The 14328-nt window shown below is 32.6% G+C and overlaps 1 protein-coding gene across 2 annotated transcripts in view; it reads right to left on the bottom strand.

The window, feature by feature from the left end:
* Positions 1-14328, bottom strand: part of LOC126744385 (tubulin-specific chaperone cofactor E-like protein) — a 53319-nt gene that overhangs the window by 27881 nt on the left and 11110 nt on the right. The window lies entirely within an intron of this gene.

The raw sequence follows: 14328 nt of genomic DNA, 5'->3' as shown, positions 1-14328 counted from the left end.
CAATTACTTAATTTTCTCGATTATATAAGGCAATATATACTTCATGCAAGATAGAGCGTAGACACACTTCTCCAGATAGTAGTGGTGATAGATGAAGATTTACTAAGTACTAGTACTTAAAAGGTTTATGGATATATTTAAATCCTAACCTTAATACCTGACTATACAGGTTGGCGAACTATAGATTATGCATTGTCCAAAATAATGGTAACATCGCCTCCGGTGGACTGATAAGTATTTGCTGTGTTTCTATTTTACAGAATATCAATAATAATTACGACATACCGCATATTGCTGATTTTGCTGTGTGTCTGTACGCTGCACTGCAACTTATTATGGCTGCTTTGAATTCAAATTATTAAATGGTTTTAAGGAGGCAATTCGGAAGTACAATGTAGGGATTTGTTTTCAATTACTTTTGAAAATAGATCGATTTCCTACGAAAAATCAATTTTAAATGTGGTTTCAAATTTTAAGGCATACTGCCGTCGCCAACGATTGGAAAAAATGGTTTGTGGTGCCCTAAAAGTGAATTCAAGAATCAAGTAGTAGTGTTAGAGAAGAACTGTATATGGACCATAAAACCGTTATGAGTATTTGGAAAAAACATGGGTACAAATGTTTCAAATATTCCAAAACTCAGTCAACCAGACCTTCAAACCAAGAAGATATTTTTAAAAGATCATTGGCGAAGAATGGAATTTTATGATATTATGATAGAAAAAGCAAATGAAAATTATTTTATTCAAATTCTGCAAATCTAAGTTCTTCCCACCTATCAAATACTTCCTGATTTAGACGTGCGATTACTCTATTTTCAACAAGAGGGCTCTTCTGCTCATAATGCGGTTATGGTAAAAAAAAATTAACAAATATTTTTCCTAATCGTCTTATTAGTGGAACTGGCGATATTAATTGGCCTCCAGATTTCTTCCCAAGTGACTTTTATCTTTGTGTTATCTCAAGAGAGACCATTTACAAAGACAAATTTAGCAGGCTGACAAAATTAGGGAAGTTGACGGGAAAAAATTGTTAAATATGACAATTCCATTTCACCAGAAACTTTTTTAGAAACATATTTTAGAGTAATCAGCATATTTCAGAGCGCACGAAATGTGTGCGAGCGCATTAAGCATCTCTTTATGCGTAATGATCGATTCCCCAACCTATATAGTGTTAAACTAGAGTATTTACAGATGTTCACAATTACAGTATTAGAAAGCATACAAAATTTATATTAGTTTTGATGTAATACTAGTGAGTTACTTAATTCTCTGCTTTACAAGGGATTGGCGGAGTTTAATAAATCACCCAGTGATCCGTGATAATTTGAACCAGTTTAAGAGGCTCTTAAAAAAAGTATTTTAAGGTGGTGTGAAAGTCCATTTTACTTCCTTTTAAATATACATGTTAATATATTAACTTAAGTTACTTAGGATTTAAATTTAATTTTAGAGTCCTGTTAATAGGTTGTTTATTTTTATTTGATTTAATAGTTTTCGTAATTATTATTCGTACTTACTATTTAGATCTATTCACATTCTATACACAGATCTATTTGCACGATTTTTATCTTAGGAATTAATTTTGTTATACCAGTGTAGCACAAGTTTCCAAACAAATAAAAAATATATTACAAAATTTCAGATGCTGCGTATAGGTTACAAAACGAGCAGTTTTTTTAATAAAATATTACGCTGTTTAGTTATTATCAGATAACTTGATGCTATTATATTTTTACAAACGGTAAAGTTGAGACAGCATCCAACAAAGCATCCAAGCTTAATCTTAGAGTACCGACTTATGCAGTATATTTAGATACATTAGATACAAAACTTCGAACGATCGACCTAATTGAAAATCCAAACTATTTAATGATTCAGTCTGTCAAAGGGTAAATCAATCTATATTAGAAAGTGCCATAATGCAGGGCAGAATGGCAGTCTTCTTTGTATAATTAACAATACTGATTGTCACTGGATATGAGATTTATGATGCAAAAGAACAGACAGAGAGACAGACATTTTCAGATAATTGTTGATACTTTATGTAAAGAACTGACCGTTATTAGAAAAGATCTGGATTGGAAAAATTATTGGAAAACCCAAACTATTTAATGATCCATCATCGTTTGTCAATAGCCTTTGGCACATTAATCTATATTGTATGTATCATATCATATCTGTATAATAAAAACCACTGTTCGTAACTGGATATGAGTTTTATGTGGAAGCAGACGCATAATATTCATGCTAAAGGAGAGGCCAAGAGATGTTTTCAATATTGTATGTGCATCTGGTTATAATAAAGTGCTATATATACAGAGTGAGTCAGGAGGAACGGACCAAACACCAGGTGAGTATTGTACACGTGAAAATACTTGGTGTAGAGAAGTGTTACATAGTAATTGAAGATCATTATTTATTTTGTTAATTGCTTTAACTACGTCTTCAGGTATGAATGAAAGATAAATTTGTTTATTGTCTGAAAACTTATGCACTGTGACAAACTTACGCATTGAAGTTAGTTAGGATGTGTAAAGACAAAAGCGTACGAGACCCAAAATAGATCCCTGTGACACACTATGGTCAATATTTATGTATTCGGACTTAGTACCACTGTATCGGACTTTACCTTGACTGACTGCCAAGCCACCAATAAGCAAACGGGCAATATCACTGAATCCAAGATACGATAGATTGGCCAACAGCAACTCCTGATTTATCTTGCCGAAAGCCTTCGAGTAGTCCAGGAGGACTTGCTGTTTTAAAGTTTTTCGCGAATCGGAAGCTTCAATATTATCAACTTTACTTTCAACAAGACAGTTTCTCTCTCCTATTTTGTATCTCTGTATTTGTTCCTCCAAAGACCTCTCAAAAACTCTTGATAGGTCTGAAGGTTTTGAAGTTGGCAGGATGCTGACAGGTCGCAGATTACTCAAGTTTTCAGAAGCAAGATTGATTGTTTCCAGGTTTCAGCAAACATTAGTGTTTCGATGCTGCAATTGATAATACGGGTTATATATGGCAAAATAAGTGGGCTACACCTTAATAACATTGACAAGCCTATCCCGTCAGTTCCAATAGCCTCGGATTTATTTGAAAGAAGTGCAGCTCGTATGCCATTAATAGTTGCTAGCTGAAACTCGAAATTAGTAATACTAGCCTGACTGCTTTTTTTGCAACTTCGCAACTAACCTGTCTTAAAAGATTATTTACTAGTTAAAATTAATTTGTAAAATCTAACCAGTATAAACATACTTTTAAATGAAAGACTAGTGCAGTGAACAACTTTAAATCCTAATAACATAAAAACGGTGACTTTGACGACTTCATGTTTTCAGAAACCAACTTAAATCCAATAAATAGTCTTAATTGAATTAACAAATTTTTGAAACTTTTAGTTACTTTAGCTGAGACACTACTAGGTATTTTAAAAAACTATACATTTTCTAACCAGGATATCAAAAGTAGCAAACGCTATTTTGAGGGCACCGTATACGCATCATGTTTATTCAGTTTTAATTTTTCTTTGCCATCGATTTTATTTATTACCGTTTATGTACTTCTACAAATTCATTGATTTATTTATTCAACTATAGACATAAATGCAAAACCATTAAGTTAATGAACGTCCAAATTCGTTATTAACATAATAATTAAATAGATAATGAGGAATCGTTTTAATGAGTTTGATTATTACGGTTGCGCGTGTAATTTTTTCACACTTTCCAATATCTGATGTCTATGATTCAGTATATCCTGCCCGGAAACGAATTACCGTTTATTCCATTGAACGGCTTCAAACAAAAGCAAAATTATAGAAATTTAATAAATAATAAAGTCTAAAAAGTAGTTTACTGAAAACCTTAAATTATGATTTTTTTAAGAATAACCGAGAAATAGATATAATCTTAATATATACAGTCTTTAAACTTATCTGAAAGTATCTAAAGTGCCCTGTTTCATTGAGTTGTCAAGAATATTAACAAGTTTTTTCTCCTTATGTTCTTCTTATAAACTCCAAAAGGATTAAAAATTATATTTCTTAGCTTTTAAGAAAATATATTATACAATAGACTATAGATTATATGAGTTCTCGACTAATATAAGAATTATTTCGGCATGGATAAGTATGAAATATCAACCATCCAAAAAGGAAAGATATAGCAGAATAACTTTCGGAAGGAAAATGACAACTCCATTGAATTGATACAATGAATAACGCAAGCACAAAGAATAGATCAACGGATAATGAAAGAAGAAATAACATACGAATTTGATAAAAGGCTAAAACAACTTTTAAAAACTGGACTCAAAAGCAAAAACCTGTCTAAGGCTATTAACACACATGACTACTCAGTACCGTGATATTCATTTGCAATTGTGACATAAAGCCAAAAAGATATTAACCACCTCCAAAGAAAAATTTGACACTGCTTACTAAACATATGTCAAAAGGACCATGTTTTCACAATATGGAAGTGGAAGAGGAATTGCAGACTTACGGAAACACCTAGACCAACAAATTACTAATCTGTAAAATTATTTTAACAGAAATTCTGCTGTCTCATCTCTACATGCAGCCATTTGTAAAGTTGATGAATTCACCCCACTAGGTTAAAAGAAAGTGACATTCAAATACATCACCAAGAAGAGATGGGAATAAACGCCGTGTAAGGGTTCACGAAAGGCATATTAACGAGATTACAACTAGTCGAACTATTGGGGCCAAATGTTTCAGTGCAACAGAGAATTCACTATTACCAAGATCAAATAATTACTACTCATAACTACCGAAAATATTTTATAGCAACAGATTCAAGTGTTACTGATGATACATGTAGATTCGAATGCCAAAGCTCTGAAACTATCCAGCAGTAACAAAGAGGATGTCAAACATTTGCACCTACTGATTACAAATAGAGACATGATGCGGTAGCGAAAATTATATACCAAGAGGTGCCTTTAAAATTAAATCTCTTGCAGGATCAGAAACCTCCACACTAAAGTTATTTCCCAGACACTAGAGAGAACTACAAACTCTATTGAAATCGCACCATCTTGACTGATCAAACAGTTACGAATAATAGACTTGACATAGTATTAGTGGTGTTAGGATAACAGAATAAGAGCAGACTTGAAGGGCAGAGGGTAAACTACCAAAGACTTTAGCAAGGTCATATGTAAAAGGTTTCTCGATTTTTGCGTATTGATGTCTAGGTATAATGATCCTATTGAATCGCAAATTAAGTGTGTTTACATCCGTCCTGCATACGTTTTTTTGAAACAAATATTGAGGAGACTAACATAATTTGCTTAGTATGCAATACACATCTGTGAATAAAACGTCTCTGCTTCTTATTTACCCACCCTCTAGGTTATGACTGGTTATCTATGGCAAATACAAGGACCATAAATAAAATCACACTGATTAAAAAGAGAGAGAACCAATAAATCGCATAAAAATGTTTTACTTTTGAGAAGATGCTCTCAATTTTGCATTCAATTTTGAAAGGGAGAATCTCAGAACTCTTTTAGTCAGTTGTTGATGTTTTACATCAATAAGCTTACCAAAGAACATTACAAAGGACTTGGGTTCAAGTTAAGAGCATGATCTTCAGAAATTTTGTATAGTGTGTTTAGATCTTCACTAATAAAATGACAGCCATGAGCTAGTAGGAAGGGCAAAAAAGGCTCATTAATTTGAATGTCATCTGCATACTTTTACATCTTGAAGTGATTTAAAAATTTGTAAAATTTGGAAGAAACTAGAATAAAAAGAATTAGTCCTAAAATTGACTCTTGAAGATATCTGAATTAACGCTAAGATAATATGATTCAATGCCGTTCAAAACCACCATTTGCTGGCGATTCATATGATAATTCTGAATTAATCTGATTAAGTTCTGATGAAAATCAAGATATTGGAAGATTACCAATAACGTATCATGATTTGCGTTATCAAATGCCTTGGAATGATCTACTACCAGAATAATACAATTACCCTTATCAATAGATACCAAAAAATAAATCCGTTACTTTCAGAAGAGCCTATGCTATCGTGCTATCATTGTTCTAGTCGCCGCCAGACGTAATTTATTTTTTTCGGTTACCTTAGGAACCTGCTTGAACCTGACAAACAATGTGAATATTAAGTAGCAACATAGTAGGGACAGTTGGGAGTGGCCATTAGAGTACCATTACTTCTCTAAAAGTCTTCTTCCGAGGATTCTTTCATTAGGCACCATTTCTGATCCATATTTTCTATTGCGTTTCCACTCTGCCCTTAATTAATTTATTACAGATGCTGCTGGGGAGAACTATTAAAAAGTGACATCCAGATAGTCTTCAAATATACCTCTCCTCATCTTCTGTATGGATTATTGTTTTTTTTTCAGAGTTTTTTTGAGACCGTGACTTTTGTGTTTTCTGTGTTTTCATAATTTTTTTATGTTGGTCTCTTTGAGAACAATGGAAGAGATTATTATTGTCATCTTCTCAAACCTCTTCTTTAAGCGAATCAAAATCCATTGCTTATATATTAAGTGATATTTCTAAATTTGGCAATCAGATGAGTAGTTAGTGATATACTCTGGTTATGATACCAAGTTCGTTATCCTATTTGAACTAATGACAAAGCACCTGTAAATAAAGTTTCGGAATAAACAAGTTTATGGACTCTAAATAGTTCCTCTGTGGGCACTTCTATCTAACTTTTCTATTATCATTTTATTATCATATCATATCATGTTAGTGATCTGCAGGTTCTGTTAAGTATGTTCTTGATCTGATAGACTCCCTGAGTTCTTGATCTGAAGTATGTTCTTGACAGATATTCTCCAACTCTAGTGCATATTCCTCGCAGCTTCTCCGATGTACTTTTTGTGGCAACTGATATTTTGTCCTTAACAGGATTTAGGTCTGATAATTTGGATACCGTTGAAAATCAAGTTTTTCTATTAATTTCATAGATGAGAGAACTTGTGGCCATAGTGTAATATTGTTGCTAAAGAATATTAGTTCTGAATGCAGAAATTATAATCAGTGAGTTTTATCAGCTCCACTAAAAAATCAACAGGAACAAAACTTAAAAGGAAGGTGGCTTCTCTAATACTACGCATAAAAATAGGTATAGAAATATAAAAGTTTTAGAAAAAGCTCATAAAGCTTTATTCAAATTGACCATGCTTGTGCACTGAGTGGACTGATAAAGTTCCATCATATTGCAACTCTAGAAGTAACCATTACTCTCCAAAAATACAAACTATAGAAGAATTAATAGGTTAAAATACCATAGTGAAATCATTTCAATCACGTTTCTCCTAAGTAGGGAGAAATCTGGACACACGATATAGTTTGCCTTTAATCAAATTGGAAAAAAATAGTAAAACCTTTATTTATTTTTACAGATTAACTTCTTCATGAAAGAGCTAACCATGTGGATATATTCAACAAAAAACATGTCAAGCCATGATACAGACACACTATGACACATGAACATTTTATAATAAGTCTTTCTGTCTTATTGGGTAATGACCAAACTTACACGTTAGCAGACATGCGTGAAAGATCAGAGATGCGGATGATTTAACCAATACTAAGCTTTACGAAAGTATCCATCGAAAAATCCATAACTATTTGAACATTATTCTTTTTGATAGGTATCATATCAAAACATTATAACAATCTGCTAAGGAGACGATCAAGAAGATGAAAAGTGATTAAAAGATTACCTCAATTCATGGGTTTAATTTTTGAATTTAACTCCGCATTAAATTATCAAAAATGCTAAGATGAATATATTTATTTAAACCGGAACCAAAATAGCTAAGAGCAAATAACGAACCAAAACACATTTTTTTTTTAAATATTATCGATCCGTAAAATAAAACCCAACGAATTACATAACAATAATTGAAATACGGCAACAATAATCAGGAAAATGAAAGTAAAATATTACTTAGATAAAGTAAGTGCAATGCAACAAGTACGGTCGCGGTTACACTTGAATGTTGCAATGTGTCGGTTATACGTTTGGTGGTTTTTATTTCAGAAGCGACCAGGTATAATCATGTACCGCCGATAATACAATTTACCTATATGACTCAGTGTTGTGTAGGTTTTCCGCCATGTTGCCAAGCGTTTAAGAGGATTGTGGCTGGCGGGCATTTTGCTGCACAAAGAACTAGAACGTTGACCTACGGATATACATAGAAATTGAATGTAGAAATTGAAAATAAAATGTAGAATTAGGACTTCAAAGAGAAGAAAATTATGAAATTTTTAGGAGTAGATAGGGGGAGTTTACAAGGAAACAAATCGTGCTAATAAAAATACATTGCTTACTACATACCAAGGGATCAAGGACATTGTGACAACTCTGAAATGTTCACATCAGGCTTTTCTATGGAGTTTTATGCGATATTTTGAAAAGTAACAAATTTAAAGTTTCGATACGCTTATTATGATAAACGAAAGGTCTGATTTATATGAAAATCAGAAGTATAGTATACAGAAATAAATAAACAATGCCTAGATCGCTATCATAGAATAAGCTGTCATGAACTAGTAAATATCTTACAATTCCTAAGCAAAACATTATGCAACTAAAGAGCATGGATTCCTTCAGAAAAGATGCTATATGTTATGGCCTTATTATTGCGTAAATTGGTTTATTTGCAAGAGTAAGAATTTATGATAAACACATGGTTATTATCAAAAACACATGGTTCAAAATCCCAGCTCGGAGGTTATATATCTAGAAATCTCCTCACGACAGGCGGGTTATATAGAAATTAGAGAGATTATATTAGAAATCCAGATCGACGTCATATTTGTCAACAAAGGATGTCGAAAGAGCTGTAAGTCAATAAAAGCCTATCCAGAAACTTACATGCATTTAGATCATAATCCCTTTCTTGGTGTATTCAAGATAAAGATGAAGAGGCTAAAAAAGTGTAACGTACCTAGGAATGATCTGCGGAAACTAAAAGAACCATCAATAAACAGGTAAAAACTTACCTAAATATCGAAATCAAATCCCTGTCAGGATCGAGTCACGAAGACCAATTAAGTAAACTCAAGCACGACAGTAACGAACATCAAAACGACTTGTTACAACTTGATAAAATGAAAAAGAAATTGAAAACTTATATTTAATATTGCTGACTTTAAAGACCCATAGAAAATATACATAGAACAACTCTTCTATGACACAAGACCTGAACCTCCCAAAGTAGGTAAAGATACAAGTCCAGATATCCATTCATCATTGACGAGGTCAGAGCAGTAATAAAATCCACGAAGGAAAAATCTCTGAGACCCGATAATATAAATATAGAGTTGTTAGAAGGTGTTAACAAATGTGTTAAATAAAATAAACGTGTTAAATAAAGTCTAATAATAAGATATACAGTTCTGGTAAGATTCCGCAAGAGTGGGTCAAATAGAACTTCATCACTGCGCTAAAAAATAAGGAGCTAAAAAGTCTGAAAACAATAAGTCTTATGAGATATCTACTGAAACTATTTAAAAAAAATCAGTGAAGAGCAAATAGGACATACACAGTTTTGGTTAGAAATGCAATAGGAACACAAGAGGCCGTAGAGTATAGCATCTGTATTTTATTTCAGCGATGCAGAGGCATGAACCGTAGCATGTTTGCATGTTTCGTTGACTATCAGAAGGCATTGGATAGAGTAAAACATTGAAAAATAGTAAAAAATTCTGAAAAATGTATGCTTGAATAGAAGGGACATCAACATAATAGTCAACCTGTACGGAAATCAATTTGCTTTTGTTAGAACCGGAAATGGGAGAAAAGAGGAAATGAAGATACTGAGAACACACTGAAACCGTAGAATACACAGATTAAGGAATATCCCTGAATGGAGAAAGAGTAAACAATATTCGTTATGCAGATGATATGAACTTTTTTGTCGTGGCATAGAGGGGTTACAAAATCTCATGAATGCAATAACAGAGTTCGGTTAACTATATGATATAAAAGGACAAAACTAATGATTATAAGCAAATACAGCATTAATAACTGTCAGCTTATAATCGATCACAAAGCTGAACGATTGAGCTATATTACTGATCAGGGAACTCCAGTAAACGAGCACCGGGATTATTTGAAGGAAATACGAAGAAGAACTGAAAAGGCTAGGACTGGATTCAGCAGGATGAGACATCTGTTCACCAGCCATCACATCACATTGCACAAAAAGATAAGACTCCTGCGCGTGTTCTCTGTCCTGTTATACGGCATAGAAGTATGGACACTTACTGAAGCCACAACAAAGAATTTAGAAGCATTTGAGTTATAGTTATATCGTAGAATATTAAAAATACCATGGACAGACATACATAAGAAATATCGAGGTTCTCAGCAGAACGGGCAAGGAAAAGGAAATAGCGAATACTGTGAAGAAATTAAAGCTCCAATATTTGGGATACTTTATAAAAAAAGTATTAGCAAAACGAAATGTGGGTAGAAGACGAATCTTGTGGTCTAAAAACCCTAGAACCTGGTTTAGTATAAGTACCTACAACCGAGTTCTTTGATAGGAACTATAAGAAGAAGAGGTTTAGTAGTATTAATATTACTCCATAGACATAGTTAAATATTATCTCGTCTCAGTGCTCAGCAACAAATGGCAAGAAATGATGAGATTAAATGTTGTATTAAATTGTTAATTCGTACTAGGACTTACATATTATAGCTACTTTAAACTGTTTATCAACGAGTTATTTTGGTGTGACGAACAGAGCTCACTGAAAAATCAGGAGAGTTGTTGAAATCACTACTGATGTCTGATCTATCACATACTGAAAATTGCATCAAAGTTGTCTAAGGCATAATCGACATTTTGGGGTTTAAGTAATTATTTTAAATGTTGCATATCCAAGACAAGTTAAAAGAAGGGTAAAAAAACGTGTATTGCTCAACGTATATTATAATTTTAAGTAATATTTTAATGTCACGATTTGTGCTTCTCCTGTGTTCAAAAATATAATATTTTCTATATTTTTTAATTTTTTCTTGCATATTTCTAGATATCGAGATGATTCTGAATATTTTCGGATAGGAGAAAGTGTGATAGACCATGATCTAACTCAGAGTGTCAGTGGTGAACCTCTGACAGGTTAATGTTAAAGAAAAATTTACGTACTGGTTTTTTAAATGTTAAAACGAGTTTAAACAGTGAAGGATTTAGATGTTCTCCTGGATTGTAAATCAACTTTCGAAAGTCCATTCTCTCGTAACTTAAAGGGCGTCTCAAGCTTACTTTCATAACGCAAAATAGTAATAGTATAAGCGTTCAAAATGAAGGATTGAAAGATGTTCAAACAGACATAAATAACGATATCGAGAGTGTTAACAGAGCTTTTTAAGATGCGCTTAGAAATGCAAAATCAATATGTTTACGGATGCCGATAATTCGTATCCCAAGCCTGTTCTAGACATCCTAAATTTGCAAATCGTTCAGTAGGTAATCGGAGGATTTCTATAGGTTCATATATGATTTATGAGTTTAAAATTATAGAAAAACAAATTCACTGATAGGCAAGGAGAAGCAATAGCAAATTATGATAGATTCGAAAGGTTCAAAAGAAAAATTGGCCTTTATGAAGGTTTTACTAAAAGAAATAGGAGGGAATCGTACTAGTTGATATATAAAATTATAAAATAGAATGTACATATCCAACTTACAGTTTGTTGAATTTAAAAAAAAAATACATTTTTAGAAATGTAATATTACTGTTTAGAGTGGCACCTGGGACTACATCGATTCTAAGATTTTCTGATATTTGACACTGTATGGCACCCAACATGGTATTTAAACCAACCAGAAAACCGTCTTCTCATTTGTTCATAGTTTGAAAAGAACCTTTTATGGGTAACATGTATTAGCTATCAGAACAACCCATGCAGTATAATTTATTTTAAATAAATTATAAATAATATACATTATAAAGAAAAGACCATAAACGATTGACATAAAAATCCACATTTAGTAGTAGCTCATTGAAAAGTCTAAGTATTGGATAAATTAATGTATGATTTACAGGAATTAGTTCTGGAGAATTGCTGATGGAATGTAAAAATTTAAGGACTATTATAGAAAGAAGGAAAATGTAACCGGAATAGCAAATAAAGGCTACTATGGAGTTGATTAGTTTAGGCTCTCTGTATTTTCTCCTAGAACAAAGTGCTGATATGTACACTTAAAAGCGGTTTCAGTGTCTCTCTATGATTGTCACTAATAAGAGCCATATTTGGTTATTCCGGACTTAAAGAGTAATTTTAAACACTATTTTAACTACCTATTGCTTGCATATTAAAAACATATTGATAGTAAATATGAATTTCTATGTAAAAATGTTCTACCCCGAAAAAAATATTAGATATGCATTTTTAAAATATTAAAAACATATTGATAGTAAATATGAATTTATATGTAAAAATGTTCTACCCCGAAGAAAATATTAGATATGCAAGTGTGATATATTCGTTCATTATTATATTAACTATTATAATAGTTGTTTCCCTTTTTATTTACAATTTTTAAGAGATAACTTTCTTTATTTGTCTAGCTTTCATTTCAACAGGAAAGACAGTAGGGACCTCAAATACGGTAGTTATACTTAAGGTCAAAAAACCTTCAAAATAGGGTCATTACTCCTTTTTATTTAACAATTTGGGGGTGAGTCTTACCCTCATTTAAGTGGTAAGGTGGTGAAGCTGAAAAGCGCAAAATACACCTCCCTCAAAACAAAAATCGACGAGTCCGAGCTTTTTCTTTTTTTTTTGAAGGGGAGGCAGTTATTTGGGGTCGATAGTTTTCGTTGGGACACCCTGCATATTGTATTTAAAGTATGTCCACATCACAGTTTATAAAAATTATATAGTCCATGAATTCCTTAAAAATGTTTCTTCTGTATTTAAACTATTTTATACATACAGGGTGGGCCAATGAAAACTTTCCACCCGTTTCTTTACGTATTTTTTAAATTAAAAAAATCGCTCTTATACATCAATTTTTGATTCGAAGGGGATCAATAAGCTTTTATAATTGTCAACGCTTTACCTTCATCCCCTACGCGATGGTGGGTATCAACCCTAAAATCTTAAATGGGAACAGGAGTCGAGTCATTTCAAACGTCTTTCTATTATGAATCTATTTCCCGAGTTTAAAAGGTCTGCCATTTTTTTCCGCAATGTGACAGCTTGGCAAAATTTTGCTGATGACTACTGTATAAAACACGACTCTTCCATTCAAAAATTTAAACAGCTAAAATGGGGTTTCTGAAAAACATCAAAAATGGATTATGTTGTATTAAAATAACAATGAAAATTGAAATTCTTGAAATTTTTTTTAACTAAATTTTATTCCGGTTTAAATATTGGTAAAACCTTGCAATATTATTGTACAAACTTTGCTTTAGTCGTACTAAATCGTTAATAAAGAATGTCGCAGCCCAAAAAAAAACTTAGAAGATATTTCAATAGTATTTAGTGCGATTTAGGCATGTTTCGCATACCTATGTCAGATGTAAGTTTTTGGAAACTGAGACAGTGCAAAACCAAAAGCAGAATCCGATTTAAGTGCAATCCTAATCAAGTGCAAGCACAATCGAAATTGCTGTATTAGGGCCCATTAATATGGATAAAACTTTAAGTACCAGGCAATTATCTGAAGATTCCCAAACAAGTGTAAAAAAGAATTTTAAAATGTCGCAAATTTTTTACTTACAAAACAAAATTACTCCACGAACTAAATGATGATTATGACCGAAGTCTTCAATACGTCGAAGATATGAGTGAAAGATTTACTGAAAATCCACTTTTTCTGTATAATGTTTGTCTGCTGGTGAATGATTTTTTTTACATGAATTGGTTAATCAACACAATTGCTGATATTGGAGCGATTCAAATCCATATTCGTATAGAGAAGCCCCACTGAATATCCAGCAAAAATTAATGTTTGGACTGGTATGTTGGGCAAAAAATTAATCATACCATTTTCTTGACTAAGAAAATGTATTTGGCTCTTCTCCAAGAAAATATTGTTCCGAGAATGAGAGAGGCAATCGCCAAATATGGGAATTTAAATAAACAAAATGGTTTTTTTCAATAAGACAGTACCCCACATCATTACGCAGCATCTGTTCAATGATTTTTAAATGAGGAGGTCAGGATCCGCTGGATTGGACCTAAGGGACCTATCGAATGGCCTGCCAGATTCCCAGATCTTTCCCCTATCGATGTTTTCCTTTAGGGTAATTTAAAATCAGTTATTTATAAAATGGAGCCAGCTTC

This window comes from Anthonomus grandis, chromosome 14, assembly GCF_022605725.1.
Source record: "Anthonomus grandis grandis chromosome 14, icAntGran1.3, whole genome shotgun sequence".
NCBI classification, from domain to species: domain Eukaryota; kingdom Metazoa; phylum Arthropoda; class Insecta; order Coleoptera; family Curculionidae; genus Anthonomus; species Anthonomus grandis.
Note: the sequence above shows the minus strand (reverse complement) of the source record. Positions and strands in the feature narration are given on the sequence as shown.